Below are 20,560 nucleotides of genomic sequence, written 5' to 3' on the forward strand. Positions count from 1 at the left end.
TGAAGTCCTTGTTATGAAATATTTATAAAACTCTGGTGCATATAGAGATAGCAAAATATTGTGTTAGGTGGTTTGTCCAGCCAATACACCTGTGTGATCCTGTGAAACCTGTGTATATTAAATGTTTTCAAAGATTTATGTAGCCTATGATTGTATATTTTGTTATAATATTGGTTATATTGAAATAGGAATGTTTTTAATATTTATTTAAGAACATTCCCACAATAATTAGCACTAAACGGCACACAATTAATGGGCAGAATAAAACATTTATTACAAATATTTACAAAATATATATTCCTTCATCATGTAGCTGGTTTATGTTATGGTTTAGTTGGTCTTCGAGGCGATAGTTCCTTTTCAGCACCCAAAATCCCACTAAAACTATCATAAATTGACCTAAAACCACCAAACAAACTTTTGTAAAAACTCTTTATCCGATAGTATCAGAAGATCCTGGCTTCTTAATGAATTATTGATCTCGTTGTAAAGGCCAATCAGGTGTGTTCAGCCACTTGTAATGGCGCGTATGTGTCGCGCGCTCGCGGAAGCTTTGCGCACGCGCCGCTTTGCTGCATATCTGACTGCCGTCAAATAAGTCAGTAAAACATAGATTGATTATATAGTAGGTTATTTAAACAGACAATGTTATCAGGTATGAATGCGTGTGGGCTTGTGTGTGAGAGCGCGTGAGAAAGAGCAGCTAGCGCGTGCCCCTGCTTTGCGCGGTTTAACTACAGCAGGTCACTTGAAACACAAACACAAACGCAACGACAGACAACTGATTATTTGAATAGGGACACCGGCCTTTTTCTTGTATGTTTTGTCATGAATAGACCATCTATTATAAGTTAAGACGATAAAGTGTATTTCCAAGTCGCACTAGAAGTGTTTATGATATGAACTGAATAAGAAGGATAAACAGTAATGTGGGGAAGGGATAGTTTTAATAAAAGAAATGGACATGGGATTTAGGAATGGCCGGGTGGATGTAAACATGAGGGGGATTTCGTGAATAACCGAGATTGGGCTAACCTGAAGAATGGCACTGGTGTCTTCACATGGCCAAAGAGGTAGGTTTCACTTACACATGCCTTATATCACATAATGGTCTGTTTGGTTCTAAGACGTTTTAAGTTGTGAACTCCTCCATTAAAGTTCCCCTATTATGGGTTTTTAAAGTACACCGTGTATAAAGTATCAATGATTATTATTTATTAATTTGTTTCTGAAAAATTGAGTTTTATTGTGACCGGTGGGATAATGTGTGTACTGAAATAACATCTTTTTGCTATCATAAAATGATTAGATATCTTAGCCTAGCTATTTTAAACTGTTTGATCCCATCCAAAGGTTACTACTATGCATAACAACCTTATGCAACATTTAAAGGAACACTGAGAAAAAAAAACAAATGATGTAAACAAGCAGGCATGAGAAGCACATGGGGGAACACTTGTGAGAGACTCGCTGAATGAAAGCACATGCACTGTCTGACAGCAGATGGCGCTAAAATGCAGCCATTACCCTAGAAACCCCATAAATAAAGCAGGCTACATTCTAAAACGTATTTAAATGATGCAGTGCATGTCTGTCTCTGGCTCAGCGAAAACACAGTTTGAATTTGACAGTTATGTGAAGTCACTGAACGTTCTAAATCCTATATGTGGGACCATACTCCCAGGGGCAAGGAAATAAGAATCCCATATGTGGGACCATCCCGCTCAAAAGGTTAAATTGCCATTCAGATTTGTGGATTTGCTATGATGTTCATCACAGCCCAAATACTTAAATATTTAGACTAAATAGGCTATTTATTTTCAATAAAAAAAAAAACTAAAAAACATTTTAATCTGGACTACAACTTGCCCTAGATATTGTTTGAAAGAGTTTTGATTCTTTATTGTTCGTTCACACTTAGCATTAGCAATTAATCTCAACATGAATATTTGATACCGTCATATCCCTATATCCAAATGATGTGTCATTAGTAACCCTTTGAAATAATCAATTATTATTATTATTATAATTTTTTTTGAAAAGTGTTCAGTCACAATTGTGACCGGTGGGATAATGTCTGTACTGAAATAACATATTTCTGCAATCATCAAATGATTAGATATCTTAGCCCAGCTATTTTAAACCATTTGATCACATTCTAAAGTTACTACTATGCATAAAAAAAACCTTATGCTACATTTATAGGAACACTGAGAAAAAACAAACACAGCATTTCAAAATTGTAACTTTTTTGTAAAATATAACATATTTGTAACATTTATATCTAAATTCACTATTGTGACCATCAACATTTTTACTCATTCTGTGACCACACTCAACAAAACGAAATATATGTGAATTCATATATTAATACTAGACAGCCTAAAGATCACAGGTACCAAAAATCTTTGTCATATATTTATGTTAAGACACTTTTCTAGCCTTTAGCTTTAGAGCTTTGATGCAGCCATCATCTTCTCAAGGTGCAAACAGGAAATAAGCTGCTCTGGTCATTCTTGAACACAGGTAAGAAGATTGTTGCTTTGTTACCTGGGCTGTTTACCAACATATTTAATTTAATTTATTTTTTAATTTTTTATTTATAAATACTGGCAATTAGATATAATGAAACCATATAATTATTAATTTGACATAGAAAAATAAGAATATTAATTTAATCTGCAAAGCACTTGATTTCCAAAATAATGGTTTACTGATAAATTATTATTATTGTTGTTTTTTATTTTTTCATTTTATTTTTTGAAGTATATTTTATTGTTAAAGAATATTTAATTTCTTAAGTAAATAAATAATAAGAATTTAATCTACAAAGTAGATACATTTTCTTCAGAATGGTGAAGTGGAAAAGGTCTATTATAATATTTTATAATTTATTTTTATATATTTAATATAATTTATTAATATTGACAATGCACTGAAAAAACAAAAACAAATATATGTTTAATTATATTAATTATTAACAATTTTTAGATGAATTATACTTTAATCACATGGTAAATCTAGGATTGTTTACCGAATCCTCAGAGAGGAAAAAAGTCCATCCTGAAATGAGTGATCCACAGGGACACATGGCTCTCATAGCAGTATCTGAGGATATTGTTTAAATGTCTCTTGTTGTTGAGTATATGTTTGGTGATCATATTTGTATTATTATGCATATTATGCACTGTTAATATGCTGCCATTTGGCCAGGTCTCTCTTGAAAAAGAGGTTTTAAATCTCAATGAGATCATCTGGTTAAATAAAGGTTAAATAATAATAATAAAAAAGTATATATGCATGATTTTTTTTTTGTTACATTGTGTCTAATTTGTGATGGACTTTGAGCCTTCTTGTCATATAAATAGTGACTAATATTGGCCAGAAGGTGGCAGCATTATCTTTTATTTTTTCACAGTTGTAAAGAAACATTGGATAAATGGAAATAACAATACACAATAATTAGTTGTGTGTCTGTGTTGGTTATGAGGATGTTATCCACATGCTGTTGGACGGCAGGGCAGATGTTAATACGTTAAATGATGAAGGCATGTCTGCTCTGGCTGTCTGTCATTACACTCTGCTACCCACTTCAGTCTTTACATGAGAACATCAGCCCAGAGCCACAGGTAATAATACAGAGAGGACGTTTGGGATGCATAATGGTTTTGCTTGTTTTTCAGATCATTTTTTATTCTTTGTTTATTTCTCCTCCCCTTTTTTTCTGCCCGTAACCCTAAAGATCAAGCTTTTGGAACATGTCTCCCATGAATCCTCTCCGGATCCAATGACAGGAACACCCAAATATGAAAGTGGCCAAGAGACGTTTGAAACACCAAGAGAAATCAACCAAACTGACCAAAGTCTTGAACCGGAGAACCTCAATAACTTGGAGAAACTTGAAGCTCAAGAGCAAATAAAAGAGGACACAAATGAAGATGAGACACTTCTTCAGCCTGACCCACCAGAGGGCCTCAACAGCTCGGAGGAACCACAACTTCATCAAATCAATCACAATACAGACCCAAACAAGAAGGTAGTTGTTCAACTTAAACGTTTAGAAGACAGACCAGCAGAAGAACCACATGTTATAAAGTCAAGATCTATTCAAGTCTTTGATGATAAAATCCCAGTGGGTTCTGTATCATGGAAAGAGAAGGAAGCGAAGGCATTCGTTGACTCTGAGGTTGAGGTGACAAATCTGGAGACTGATGAAAACCTGGAAAGGAGCATCAGATCAGACGATCCTACTTTTGATTCTGCATGTTCCATATATTCCTGTGACAGAGGATATCCTGCAGAAGAGTGCTGAGATCATGTGCCAGACAGGAAGACACCCAGGAGACAGTCTGGAAACTTGCACTTGTTAAGACAGAGTTTATACCTAAAGTCCTATTAATTCCTCCTAAATTTATCTGAATCTGAATCCTAAAAATATATCTGGGTCATATAGAGTTTTTAGTCTTCTGATTTCACAGTTGTTCTGCTAAAGTTGCCCATATATATTCATTTCAGCAATGAGAATGAGATAAAAAAAAAAAAAATAGGATGGGCATTTCATTGTTTGTTCATGTTATTATTTGGAAAGTTGTTGCTTTTTAATTTAATTTAATTTAATTTAATTTAATTTAATTTAATTTAATTTAATTTAATTTAATTTAATTTAATTTAATTTAAATGCATAAATTTAGAAAACCATATAATTTGTAAGTTAATAAATAATAATAATTGAATCTACGAAGATTAAATTTTATTGATATTAGAAATGTATAAATATTGACAAAACATTTAAAATGCCAATAGAAAGCAATTTGAAAGATTCTTCCTGACCAACTACTAATCACAAAAGTTTAATCAAATATTGACAGCAAGGCATTTTTATTTCTTCTTTTTGTGTTCATGTCAGCAAAAGGGTCTGTGTCCTCTTCACACACAGTAGCAGTGTGTTTATGTGGAGCAGAGGGTCCTGAAATCACAGAGCTCCTCCTGCATGCCCGTCAAAGCTCAGGGTGCCCATCAATTCTGTGAGCTTGTTAAGGTCTGTGTAAACATCTTGTATAAATGTATTGCATCACACATTTTTAATATCTCTAATCAAAGAAACATAAACCCTCAGGGCACATTTAAGCCCCTTTAAGAATCAGCATCCCATTGCCTCTGGACTCCTGGCTAAATTCACCCAATATGTGTCATGCCAAAGAGACAGTATATACACAGAAAAAACATGATACTCCTTTCATTTTAATTTGCATGTAATTTTATTATTAACAAATAATTATTAACTGAAATGCAGTGTGCCGACATATGCTGGCGTTGCACTACATGCAAATGAATTGGAATTTATTCGTGAATTATAATAAGAAGATTCCTTATTTCTCTTTCAGAACTCTAGAGATGTGGTGCACTCGTCCTTTCTCAGAACTCAAACCCCAACGATGTGTGGAGTGGCCATTCACCCCTATCTCTGGCCATCCAGAGCGACTACGACCTTGCATCCAATCATTTTTGACATCACTTCTTCCAACGGAGTCATCTGTAGTGCTGCTATTTGCAAGGAATCATCTTTTATGGTGTAATTAAATGCTGTCTATTCAAAGGCACAGGATGAATGTGGAATAATAAGTCATTACTGAAGGATGAGGGTGAGAACTCTATGGCACTGCATCGACGTGCCGTGTATATTAACGCTGTTTTCCCAGGCTGTGGATGAACTGCTAGCTGGAGGGGCTGATCCTAATCTTCCTCTCACTCGTCCTGTGGGCAGCGCTCTCTGTGCCCTTGCCAACATCATCTACGACCGTGGGCCACATCCACGCAACCAAGTCAAGCTGGTGATCTTCTTCAACTAATTATCCTACGCAGTCCCAGGGGGAAATACGTGACTGTGCATATGAGAAATCTGTTTCTGCAGTGTTGCTCTGTAGTTGCACTCTGCATTGCAAAATAAAAGTCGAGATATACATTTAATTTTAGTTAGGCTTAGTGGAAATGCATGGTGTGTATTTGACAACAACTATAATACTAATAATTTTAGAAAATGATGAAATAATTTGTAATAATGAAATTATGAAAAAATAATACAAATCTGCAAATAGAAAACAAAATGATAAAACAAGTATTTCACTGAAACATAGAACCATGTTATTCATTTAATGGGTTGCAGAAAGCAAATGCCTATTCATGTTTTTCCTGACAAGATCAGGTTGAATTATCGTTCGACTCACGGTCAGGGTCAATTCAGCACCTCAGAGGATTGTCAAATAAACATAGTTATTATCACTGCGCTCTCTTTTTTTAGTTTCAGTTAGTTAAGCCGGAGAAGTTGATCAAAGTGGGCGCTGCTGACGTCCTCATGCCTGTGGTGGTGGGCGAGGGCCGCAGGTGCGCTGTGGGAACAGTCGTGGATTATGCGCACTGCACATTCCAGCAGGTGCAGCTTTTCACCACCAGTTCATCCCGTGCTCCAGATCATCTGAAATCTCATTTATCACCTCAACCATAGGCGGAGGGTGAACCAACTCCAGGGTAAGGCTAAAAGCAGCCAAATGTATTAAACGTCCGTCTTTTCAGGCAAGAACAACACATGGGTGTCATGTAGGCTAAAAAAAGTTTTTTAACGGGACTGAATTTTTTATTTAAAGTGATTACAATGTAATAAAAATAATTGGAAAATTATATAACGTTTCCTTTCCATTGTTATTCAAACAGCGAATAACTTATATATAGAAAGTGACTTTATCACGAACATTGATCTATCGCGAGTTTAAGCACTAAACTATCGTTATAATCACTGAAGCTGTGTGCACTGTGAAAATATTTGTTGTTTATAATGAGAGACTGCGCAAGAATCCCGAATTCAGTCAGCGAACACGTGCACTCTCAACACAACTGATGAGTTTCAGCGATGACTCATCTGAACGCCTCTGATTGGCCATTGCATTCCTAAGCTCAACGGAATTATGTATGATTAGTTCAAATGCGCAAGACTGTAAAAATAGCTGTCTATTCATATTCAGCTGACACTGTCTATTCATACTCACTTTTTTTGCAGCAGACGTAATTGATTTAATTTGTTTGTGCAGGGGCATTTTTGCCCCCAGTTCCTGAGGCCAGGAGGAGGCTTCTGCAGCCCTACACACGCTCGCCTATGACCTCAACCAAATATGCTCCGCTCACAAGACTGGTTCCACTTTCCCACCAGAACCAGTGCATGGCCCACACCCCGTATCATGCCCTCAACAAGCATGAGAGACGAGCCTATAACACCCGCCGGCAGTTGCAAGGCCTCATGGGAGATCTGCTGAGACAGGCGGCGATGAGAATGGAGAAGGAACAGGGCCAAGATGCACTCGGTGAGACTGGCCGATCGTTTCTATAAATGCACAGTGCTTTATGGATTTTGTCTCACTGCCTTCAGGGTTTCTGCAGCCGTTCGAAGGAGTTCGTGTCTTATCGACTGAAATCAACAGAGTGCTAATTTATGTGTTTGTCTGTTGTTTGAGGTGTCAGTCCCACAGACAAGTTTATATCTACCAGATCAGTATTAATGAACTAATATTATTATTATTACTATTAGTAGCAGAAGTATTGATAATAATTATATAAAGTATAAAATGAAAAATTATGTTTTAGAAAGATCAACCTTAATAATTTATGAATTGATTTTATAGGTAGTTAAAAAATAAATACATTTATCATAAATATACTTATTCTATTTATATAATAATTTAAATGGATTTTTCTAAATGTTTCTAAACGAATATGAAAGAAATAATTCTGTATATTCTAAATAAAATATTTATATGTATAATTAGTTTTGGGGAATGATTAATCGCGATTAATCATATCCAAAATGAAAGTTTTTGTTTATATAATATATGTGTGAATAATAATAATAATAGTAATATTATGTGTATATATAAAGACACACATACACTGTATATTGAAAATATGTACATTTATTTACATGTATATATATTTATATATTATATAAACAAAACATATTTTTCTTAAATATATACATGCATGTGTGTGTATTTATATATACATATTAAATAAACAATATAATTATGTATGGGCAAAAAAAATATTTTGGATGCAATTAATCATGATTAATCGCACTAAGTATGATATAAGGATAATAAGCATTCCAGTTGGTTGATTTAAAGGGGTCCTATTATGCTCTTTTACAATGACTTGATTTTGTTTTGGGGTTGTAATATAACAGGCTCTTATATGAGGTTGTTCGGAAAACACATTATTTTTCAGATATTTTACATTATTACAACACCTCTCTCCCCAGTCTGGCATGAACGGCTCGAATAGTTCCTGTATCAAATGAAGGCCCGACTTCTGAAATACAAAATGTGCTGTGATTGGTTAGCTGGGCCAGTCTGTGTTGTGATTGGCCCCACTTGGCTCCTGGTTGGGAAATGCCATGCCCCTTACCAAAGTAAGGCTTCAGTGTAAATTTTGCGTCAAAATCAAATCAATTTGAGCGCGATTTAAACCCAGATGATTGTAACCTCTCTAAGTTCATCTGCCTTGGGAAAGCAATCGTGTTTTCGATATAGTGATAACACTCGTTGCCCTCTCTAGTGCAGCTCAGCCAGGTCTCGTCCCATTCCTCGATATTTGTGATATCACAAACCCCAGAAAATATGCGTTGTAGTCCAAACGAGTAATTCGTTGTAGTTTTTGAAAAGCGATTTCTGTTAAATAAAATATCTCCTCTTGAAGTGGACTTTGAAATCTAACATTACAGAATAGCTAAAGTTGAAATAGTGAAAAAGCATAATAGGACCCCTTCAAAGGGTTAGTTTACCCAAAATTGAAAATTAGACCATGTTTTACACACCCTCAAAGCATCCTAGGTGTATATGACTTTATTCTTTCAGATGAATCCAAATCGAAGTTATATTAAAAATTGTCCTGGATCTTTCTTTACCATGGCATGGACGGGTGTTTATGTTCAACAGTCTAAAAATAGTCAAATAAACAATTCCAGCCATAATAAAACATGCCTCACATGGCTTCGGGGGGTGAATAAAGGCCTCCTGTAGCGAATCAATTCTTGTAAGAAAAAAAATATCCAAATGTAAAACGATATAAAACTTTTCATGTAACTTCCACCTACTCCCATTCCAACGCTTGAATGAGTTGGGACTATTTTTTACATAACTAGATTTATCTGATTTTTTTTTTTGATTTTGGGTTAACTAACCCTTTAACAAGATATATAGTAATAGTAATATATTAATAATATTTATTATAATAGTATGCAATTCAGAATAATTGATAATTGATTCAAAATAAATATTTTTTTAAATTAAGAATTACTATTTATTATTCTAAATATATTGCTGAGCGTATTACTCTTTATATTGTAAATAATGAAAATAATGTATATGTCTAAGATGCATTCCTGTTGGTTGATTTAAATGAAATGTTATAATAGTCTGTAATTTTGAATGATAAATAATAAATAATACCTGTCATAATCATATTCTAAATATATTAATAACACTAACACATATTACAAATATTATATGTATTCTAAATAAAAGTATTATAACAAAATTTTATTATATGAGCATTATTATGAGCAAGGCATCGAACCCCCACCTGCTCCCTGGGTGCTGCAGCATAAATGGCTGCCCACTGCTCCGGGTGTGTGTTCACTTCGGATGGGTTAAATGCAGAGCACAAATTCTGAGTATGGGTCACCATACTTGGCTGAATGTCACGTCACTTTTTCACTTTATTATCATTCAAATACTTAGCTAGTGTTTGCTATAGCAGTTGCCGTGCACTTCAGAAACCCTCCACCTCCCCCAGCTCCACCTGTATAGATCTATACGGTATAATTCATGTAAGCTATATGGGGGTTATTTCATATATGTTATATGTGCAGCAGCAGTATTTCTTACACGTTCACAGCAGCTTGTTGTGGATATATTGGCAGTAGCAAGTTGGTACTTGCTCTGCTGCAGCTGCAAAGCAGATCTTTTCCGTCAAGACCAAACACATTAACATTGTCATGTATGCATTATCAAGCCAATCCCTTTGAGAGCTGTCATGATAGAAAGTGGTTGCTAGTTTGTGTGTTTATCTGTTGTTTGAGGTGTCAGTCCCACAGAGAAGTGTCTATAAACCGGATCAAGAGCGACATCGAGTCTGCTGAGCTCTCCTGAGGAGAACAACATGACATCCTTTAATAAACACATCAGTCAGAGAGTGCAGAGGTACTTCATAAAGCACAGTGTTGTGAACCAAAGAGTTTTCTGTGCTGTGTGGTTTTGATTACAGGAAGCCTCGCTTCAAATATTGCTATGAATGCGGCCGTTCAGGGGGTGTGCAGCTGTCAGCCTGTGGCCACTGTCGTGAAGTCTTCTGCTGTAGCAAGACCTGCAAAACCAAAGTGTGGGACGAGTGTGACCATGTGACAGGTTGGTCTCAACCGCCTATTAATACACCTACCCAAAGCACCATACTTAGTGAACTTGACTTTGCTCTTGTTTTCAAGTATAAAACATACTTGTGAATTGAGGAAGAAAATCATTCTCAAAAAGAAAAAATAGATTATTGATGTAGTCTTGCATGATTTTTGAGTGGCAGAATGTGCTAACTAATTAGGAAAATTAGGAAAAAGTTATGTAAAATAAAAAATATTTACCTGTAATTAATTAAAGCCATAAAAGTGAATCATTGAAACAAGGTCAATTGCAAAAGATCAGTCATTTTAGAAAATACATTTTTATAAAAGTTCTTTAAAATGTGTTTTAATATTTTTTATTATTATTTTTATAACCTTGCGGGTAAAAATTGACACTACACTACATGTTTAGAATGATTTCTGAAGGATCATGTGACACTGAAGACCGGAGTAATGCTGAAAATAAAACTTTATGTTAAAGGAATAGATTACATTTGAAATATACCACAACAGTGGTTTTAAAATGTAATATTATTTTACAATATTACTGTTTTGCTGTATTCTTGTTTAAATAAATGCAACCTCAGTGAGCGTACGACACTTCTTTCTAAAAGATTAAGAATATTGTTATTATTTCAAACGTTTGGTTGGCAGAGTATCTCTTCATTTATCAATCATTTATACCATCCATTAAACTTTATGCCATAAAATGTGCCTTAATTAACAAATTCAAACAAATAAATGACTTTTGCTGCATATTATCTGTAAATCACACAGAAGCTTTGAACGCACTATATGATGCAGGCTCTGAAATCAGTTGTGTAGTGTGTGAGCAGAGGATTTGTTTTTTAATACAGAAAGAAGATCTTATGGGATTTAAAGTATGAAACGAGAAATGACCCCCTTCTGCAGCGGTCCGTTCCTGTGAGAATATACTGAGTCAAGATCTAGTCTCCAGTAACAAAAGTGTTATTTCAGAAGTGTTTGTGCGGTAAAGGCCACACTTCTAGAACAAATGAGGCCAGCTCTGAGCGCTATAGAATCACACAGAGTGTTCAGCGGGTCATGGAGGAACCTGGCAGAACCTGATTGCTGTGTATTTAGGGTGTTCACAGTGTGCTTCTCTCTGGAGGATTTGTCTAGCTAATGTTTCTACATAAAAGTTAGGTCCAAACAACTCTTTATGGCCACCAAACTACACACACACACACATATATAGAATACATACACACACACATGTAATTGTACATGTGAAGTAAAATACCTGCAAAGGAAACATTTTTCAACTTGATGTACTAAAATTTTAATTAAAATACTAGTATTTTAAATTGTATTAATTGAAAAAAAAATACTAAACCTTTAACAAAAGTGAGACTGGAAACAACAAATATGAACAAAAACAGTAATAGTGTCTAAAATTTCACCAATAGGTGGAAATGCGATGTACAAAATTGCTACCATTAATATATAATACACTAACGGTCAAAAGTTTGGGGTCAGTAAGATTTTTTATGTCTTTTAGAGAAATCTCACCCAGCCTGCATTTATTTAATCAAAAATACAGTAATACTAACTAGATAGTAAAGTTTGTTTTCAAACTTTAAGTTGGCTTGAAAAAGCCTGGCCAGAAAGTTAGAAAAATGTAGAAAGTTTGAAAAGCTTAAAAAGTTTTAAAAATGTAAAAGTTTGAAAAGTTAAGAAGTTTAAAAAAGAAAGTGATTAACATATTACTAGCATTATAAGCAAGTGACTACCATGTCGTTAGCATGATTAGCAAAGTTTTTAACATGTTTCTAGCATGTTGAGAGCATGATTTTAGCATGATTAGCATTTTGCTAGCATGTTTCTAGCATGTGACTAGCATGTTTCTAGCATGATTAGCATGTTGCTAGCATTCCACTAGCATGTTTGTAGAATGATTAGCACGTTGTTAACATTTCGGTAGCATTTTGTTAGCATGATTAGCATGTTACTAATATGTTTGTAGCATGATTAGCATGTTGCTAGCATGTTGCTAGCATGTTTGTAGCATTATTAGCATTTTGCTAACATGTTACTAGTATGATTAGCATGTTGCTAGCATGTTGCTAGCATTTTTGTAGCATGATTAGCATGTTGTTAGCATGTAACTAACATTTTGCTAGCATGATTAGCATGTTGCTAGCATGTTGCTATCATTTTTGTAGCATGATTAGCATGTTGTTAGCATGTAACTAACATTTTGCTCGCATGATTAGCATGTTGCTAGCATGTTTCTAGCATGATTAGCATGTGGCTAGCATGTCTCTAGCATGTTGTTAGCATGTTTCTAGCATGATTAGCATGTTGCTAGCATGTCGCTAACATTTTGCTAGCATGATTAGCATGTTGCTAGCATGTTTGTAGCATGATTAGCATGTTGCTAGCATGTTTCTAGCATGATTAGCATGTTGTTAGCATGTTTCTAGCATGATTAGCATGTGGCTAGCATGTCTCTAGCATGTTTCTAGCATGATTAGCATGTTGTTAGCATGTCGCTAACATTTTGCTAGCATGATTAGCATGTTGCTAGCATGTTGCTAGCATGATTAGCATGTTGCTAACATGTTTCTAGCATGATTAGCATGTGGCTAGCATGTCTCTAGCATGTTGTTAGCATTTTTCTAGCATGATTAGCATGTTGCTAGCATGTTGTTAGCATGTTTCTAGCATGATTAGCATGTTGCTAGCATGTCGCTAACATTTTGCTAGCATAATTAGCTTGTTGCTAGCATGTTTGTAGCATGATTAGCATGTTTCTAACATGTTTCTAGTATGATTAGCATGTGGCTAGCATGTCTCTAGCATGTTGTTAGCATGTTTCTAGCATGATTAGCATGTTGCTAGCATGTCGCTAACATTTTGCTAGCATGATTAGCATGTTGCTAGCATGTTTGTAGCATGATTAGCATGCTGCTAACATGTTTCTAGCATGATTAGCATGTGGCTAGCATGTCCCTAGCATGTTGTTAGCATGTTTGTAGCATGATTAGCATGTTGCTAGCATGTCGCTAACATTTTGCTAGCATGATTAGCATGTTTGTAGCATGTTTGTAGCATGATTAGCATGTTGTTAACATTTTAGTAGCATGATTAGCATGTGGCTAGCATGTCTCTAGCATGATTTTCATGTTGCTAGCATTTTATTAACATGATTAGCAAGTGACTAGCATGTCGTTAGCATGTTTGTAGCATGATTAGTATACAACTAGCATGTTGCTAGCATGATTAACATGTGACTAGCATGTGGCTAGCATGGCTAGCAAGTGACTAACATGTTTCTATGCTAATCCAGGTAAAACCAGTTGATTCAGTTAGAAACCAGCTAAGACCAGCGTGACAGTGGCCAAAACTACTTTAAAACCATGTTAAAAGCATGTTTTTGACATGATTATCAAGTTACTAACATGTTGTTAACATGTTTCTATGATAATCGAGCTAAAACCAGTTGATTCAGTTAGAAACCAGCTAAGACCAGCTTGACAGTGGCCAAAACCACTTTAAACCATGTTAGAAGTATGTTTCTAGTCTGATTAGCAAGTTACTTGCATGTTATTAACATGTTTCTATGATAATCTAGTTAAAACCAGTTGATTCAGTAAAGAAAACCACCTAAAACCAGCTAAGACCAGCTAAAGCCAGCTTGACAGTGGCCAAAACCACTTTAAACCATGTTAGAAGTATGTTTCTAGTCTGATTATCAAGTTACTAACATGTTGTTAACATGTTTCTATGATAATCTAGCTAAAACCAGTTGATTCAGTAAAGAAAACCACCTAAAACCAGCTAAGACCAGCTAAAGCCAGCTTGACAGTGGCCAAAACCACTTTAAACCATGTTAGAAGTATGTTTCTAGACTGATTAGCAAATTACTAACATGTTGTTAATATGTTTTTATGATAATCTAGCTAAAACCAGTTGATTCATTAAAGAAAACCACCTTAAACCAGCTAAGACCAGCTAAAGCCAGCTTGACAGTGGCCAAAACCACTTTAAACCATGTTAGAAGTATGTTTCTAGTCTGATTAGCAAGTTACTAACATGGTATTAACATGTTTATATGATAATCTAGCTAAAACCAGTTGATTCAGTAAAGAAAACCACCTAAAACCAGCTAAGACCAGCTAAGGCCAGCGTGACAGTGGCCAAAACCACTTTAAAACTTGTTAGAAGTATGTTTCTAGTCTGATTAGTGAGTAACTAGCATGTTGTTAGCATGTTTCTATGCGAATCTGGCAAAAACCAGCTAAAAACAGTGGATTCAGTAAAAACCAGCTAAAACCCAGCTAAGACCAGCGTGAGAGTGGTCAAAACCACTTAAAAACCAGTTTGGGAGACTAGCCAAAACAACTGATCAGCTTAGGCTGGTTTTAGCTGTATTCTCAGTAGAGAGTTTTTAAGGTTTGCCCTGGTAGTAGACAGCTTAAATATATTATAAGCCTTATTTTTCAAAAGTTTGTACCCCCGTAATGAAAGTCTATGGGATTTAAGGTGGTTTTGGTAGTCTGGTTTACGAAAACCATAAGCCGAATCAGTTAGAAAAGATATAGCAACCCGAGTCAGACCAGTCTGAAGGTCTGACCCGAGTTTGGTGGTTCTAGCTTGAAAGCTCTAGGAGGAGATAGTGTTTAAAATTTGGCTCAGAAGAATAATAATAATAACTAGATAAAAAAGTTCGTCGAGACAAACTTTAAGTTGGCTTGAGAAAGGCGGTGCAGAAAGTTTGAAAAGTTTAAGAAGTTTAAAAAGTTTTAAGTTTGATGGTTTTCAGTCTGAGATAGATCAGATAGATAGATAGATAGATAGATAGATAGACACAGTCAGAAGATAGATAGATAGATCTAGGGTCCCCAGGAGTGGTTGCTAAGGTGTTGCTAAGCGGTTGCTAGGGTACCCTGAGTGGTTGCTAAGGTGTTGCTATGCGGTTGCTAGGGTATCTGGGATGGTTGCTAAGGTGTTGCTATGCGGTTGCTAGGGTACCCTGAGTGGTTGCTAAGGTGTTGCTATGCGGTTGCTAGGGTATCTGGGATGGTTGCTAGGGTGTTGCTATGCGGTTGCTAGGGTACCCTGAGTGGTTGCTAAGGTGTTGCTATGCGGTTGCTAGGTATCTGGGATGGTTGCTAGGGTGTTGCTATGCGGTTGCTAGGGTACCCTGAGTGGTTGCTAAGGTGTTGCTATGCGGTTGCTAGGGTATCTGGGATGGTTGCTAGGGTGTTGCTATGCGGTTGCTAGGGTACCCTGAGTGGTTGCTAAGGTGTTGCTATGCGGTTGCTAGGGTATCTGGGATGGTTGCTAGGGTGTTGCTATGCGGTTGCTAGGGTACCCTGAGTGGTTGCTAAGGTGTTGCTATGCGGTTGCTAGGGTATCTGGGATGGTTGCTAGGGTGTTGCTATGCGGTTGCTAGGGTACCCCGAGTGGTTGCTAAGGTGTTGCTATGCGGTTGCTAGGGTATCTGGGATGGTTGCTAGGGTGTTGCTATGCGGTTGCTAGGGTACCCCGAGTGGTTGCTAAGGTGTTGCTATGTGGTTGCTAGGATACCCTGGGTGGTTTCTAGGTTGGTTTGGATAGTTGCTAGAGTGTTGCTATGAAGATAGATAGATACATAGATAGATAGATAGATTAGAAACAGTCAGATTATAGATAGATAGATAGATAGATTAGAAACAGACAGATTATAGATAGATAGATAGATAGATAGATAGATAGAATAGATAGATTAGAAACAGACAGATTATAGATAGATAGAGAGATAGAATAGATAGATTAGAAACAGACAGATTATAGATAGATAGATAGATAGTTTAGAAACAGACAGATTATAGATAGATAGATAGATAGATAGATAGATAGATAGATAGATTAGAAACAGTCAGATTATAGATAGATAGATAGATAGATAGATAGATAGATAGATAGATAGATAGATAGATTAGAAACAGTCAGATTATAGATAGATAGATTAGAAACAGACAGATTATAGATAGATAGATAGATCGATAGATAGATAGTTTAGAAACAGACAGATTATAGATAGATAGATAGATTAGAAACAGACAGATTATAGATAGATAGATAGTTTAGAAACAGACAGATTATAGATAGATAGATAGATTAGAAACAGACAGATTATAGATAGATAGATAGATAGATAGATAGATAGATAGATATGATAGATGAGTTTGAATGAGTTTGAATGAGTTTGAATGGGTTAGTAATAGTACATAGAATATGTACATAGTACATAGACTATGAGTTTAATGGGCTTCAGTGTGTTTAGATTTGAATTTTTGACAGTTGGAGTTTGACGGAATGTTCAGTTGAGCAGAGGCTTTTCAATGCAAGTCTATGGGAGTTTTTATGATTTTTAATCTTCAGTTTTATGAAAAGTATAAGTCCGATCAGTCTAAAAAGATATAGCAACTAACTTCAGATCAGTTTGAAGATCTGGGCTGAGTTTGGAGTCTGTAGAGTTAAAGCTCTAGGAGGAGTAGCAGTTGAAAATTTTAGTCTCAGAAGAATAATAATAATAACTAGATAAAAAAGTTCGTCGAGACAAACTTTAAGTTGGCTTGAGAAAGGCGGTGCAGAAAGTTTGAAAAGTTTAAGAAGTTTAAAAAGTTTAAGTTTGATGGTTTTCAGTCTGAGATAGATCAGATAGATAGATAGATAGATAGATAGATAGACACAGTCAGAAGATAGATAGATAGATCTAGGGTCCCCAGGAGTGGTTGCTAAGGTGTTGCTAAGCGGTTGCTAGGGTACCCTGAGTGGTTGCTAAGGTGTTGCTATGCGGTTGCTAGGGTATCTGGGATGGTTGCTAAGGTGTTGCTATGCGGTTGCTAGGGTACCCTGAGTGGTTGCTAAGGTGTTGCTATGCGGTTGCTAGGGTATCTGGGATGGTTGCTAGGGTGTTGCTATGCGGTTGCTAGGGTACCCTGAGTGGTTGCTAAGGTGTTGCTATGCGGTTGCTAGGGTATCTGGGATGGTTGCTAGGGTGTTGCTATGCGGTTGCTAGGGTACCCTGAGTGGTTGCTAAGGTGTTGCTATGCGGTTGCTAGGGTATCTGGGATGGTTGCTAGGGTGTTGCTATGCGGTTGCTAGGGTACCCTGAGTGGTTGCTAAGGTGTTGCTATGCGGTTGCTAGGGTATCTGGGATGGTTGCTAGGGTGTTGCTATGCGGTTGCTAGGGTACCCTGAGTGGTTGCTAAGGTGTTGCTATGCGGTTGCTAGGGTATCTGGGATGGTTGCTAGGGTGTTGCTATGCGGTTGCTAGGGTACCCCGAGTGGTTGCTAAGGTGTTGCTATGCGGTTGCTAGGGTATCTGGGATGGTTGCTAGGGTGTTGCTATGCGGTTGCTAGGGTACCCCGAGTGGTTGCTAAGGTGTTGCTATGTGGTTGCTAGGATACCCTGGGTGGTTTCTAGGTTGGTTTGGATAGTTGCTAGAGTGTTGCTATGAAGATAGATAGATACATAGATAGATAGATAGATTAGAAACAGTCAGATTATAGATAGATAGATAGATAGATTAGAAACAGACAGATTATAGATAGATAGATAGATAGATAGATAGATAGAATAGATAGATTAGAAACAGACAGATTATAGATAGATAGAGAGATAGAATAGATAGATTAGAAACAGACAGATTATAGATAGATAGATAGATAGTTTAGAAACAGACAGATTATAGATAGATAGATAGATAGATAGATAGATAGATAGATAGATTAGAAACAGTCAGATTATAGATAGATAGATAGATAGATAGATAGATAGATAGATAGATAGATAGATAGATAGATTAGAAACAGTCAGATTATAGATAGATAGATTAGAAACAGACAGATTATAGATAGATAGATAGATCGATAGATAGATAGTTTAGAAACAGACAGATTATAGATAGATAGATAGATTAGAAACAGACAGATTATAGATAGATAGATAGTTTAGAAACAGACAGATTATAGATAGATAGATAGATTAGAAACAGACAGATTATAGATAGATAGATAGATAGATAGATAGATAGATAGATAGATATGATAGATGAGTTTGAATGAGTTTGAATGAGTTTGAATGGGTTAGTAATAGTACATAGAATATGTACATAGTACATAGACTATGAGTTTAATGGGCTTCAGTGTGTTTAGATTTGAATTTTTGACAGTTGGAGTTTGACGGAATGTTCAGTTGAGCAGAGGCTTTTCAATGCAAGTCTATGGGAGTTTTTATGATTTTTAATCTTCAGTTTTATGAAAAGTATAAGTCCGATCAGTCTAAAAAGATATAGCAACTAACTTCAGATCAGTTTGAAGATCTGGGCTGAGTTTGGAGTCTGTAGAGTTAAAGCTCTAGGAGGAGTAGCAGTTGAAAATTTTAGTCTCAGAAGAATAATAATAATAATAATAAGTTTAAATAGAATATCAGTAAGTTGGCTCTCTCAAGCCAACTTAACTAGATAAAAAAGTTCGTCAAGACAAACTTTAAGTTGGCTTGAGAAAAGCCTGACCAGAAAGTCTGAAAAAGTTTGAAAAGTTTAAAAAGTTTGAAAAGTTTAAAAAGTTTAAAGTTTTACAGTTTTCAGTCTGAGATAGATAGATAGATAGATAGATAGATAGATAGATAGATAGATAGATAGATAGATAGATAGATAGATAGATAGATAGATAGAGTTTGAAGATAGATAGATAGATAGATAGATAGATAGATAGATAGAGTTTGAAGATAGATAGATAGATAGATAGATAGATAGATAGATAGATAGATAGATAGATAGATAGATAGATAGATAGATAGATAGATAGATAGATAGATAGATAGTTTGAAGTCTGAAAAGTTTAAAAAGTTTAAGAAGTTTAAAAAGTTTAACAGTTTTCAGTATGAAATAGTAAAAAATGCAAATAAGTTTTAAAAGCATAAAGTTTGAAGGCAATACAGTCTGTCAGAGATAGATAGTTGCTATGCGGTTGCTAGGGTTTCTGGGGGGTTGCTAAGGCATTACTATCCAGTTGCTATTTACTTGGGGTGGTTGTTAGGGTGTTGCTATGTTTTGAATACAAAATAGACTGAATTTAACAGATAACATTTATGTCAGTTTAATTGTTTTTATAACAACATACACAAATCATAACTTGATTTTTGCAAGAATTGTAAACCAATGCTCTACGGTTAACAGTGATTTTTGATGTTTCCTCCTGCTCATGTTTTATGAACCCGTTCTGCATGATGTCATGAAAGTCTTTCAGCATAATGTATATTACAAAGGCAGAGAGGAAACAATTATTTGTATTATTATATTAAAGTTCCTAAACATTTTTATATTTTTCTTTACCACAGAAGCTCTGTCAGTTACGTTGAGACTGATGAATCCCCAATCTTCCACAATCGACTTCACATAGGATGAACTGTTTCCAGTTTCAGCAAAGCAGCAAGGATGACTACACCTTAGAACTCTTCACTAACACTACCTGCCTCACCTGGGCCACAGAGAAAACAATGTTACTGCCTGTAAATGGCACAATTAACCTTTAACCTTACAGATGAATCAATGCAGTAACACTGTTATATACCATTGACATTGTACCAAATATTCAGACTGAATATACAGAGGAGAACTGGTCCCCAGTGTTTTTGGTGAGCCTAGTTTCTCCAAAGGTTTTGTTTTTACTCCAGTATCAGCATTTTAAAGATTTTTTTTTTTTTTTTTTTTTTTTTAGCACTGTTGCCTTTGGCTTGCTTGCTGTATGTATGAAGACTAAAGCATTTATCACCAACTATTAAAACCATAGGTATGTCTTTCTGTAAAGATTTTTTGAAATGTTATGTATTTTGAAAAATGTATAAATGTCTTACATTGATTTTGTGCATATTTTTTGAACATTTATATGTAAAAAATCTGTTTATTAATATAATTATTATATTATAATTGAAAGTTATACTTATATAACAATTATAAACTATTTAGCTGTATTTTTAGTTACTTTCAGTGCACAAACAACGATTATTCACTTTCTATACTTAATGGTATAAATATAATGGGCATACTGACATACTTTATTTAAAAAAAACATAAAATGTTTGATTTCACAACCTATAGCGTCGGC

The 20,560-nt window shown here is 35.4% G+C and overlaps 1 pseudogene; it reads left to right on the top strand.

Annotated features, from left to right (window-relative positions):
* Nucleotides 1-3,010: 3,010 nt before the first annotated feature.
* On the top strand, nt 3,011-10,530 carry LOC113040548 (ankyrin repeat and MYND domain-containing protein 1-like; annotated as a pseudogene).
* Nucleotides 10,531-20,560: the final 10,030 nt, after the last annotated feature.

The sequence above is a fragment of the Carassius auratus genome, chromosome 22 (genome assembly GCF_003368295.1).
Source record: "Carassius auratus strain Wakin chromosome 22, ASM336829v1, whole genome shotgun sequence".
Lineage (NCBI taxonomy): Eukaryota > Metazoa > Chordata > Actinopteri > Cypriniformes > Cyprinidae > Carassius > Carassius auratus.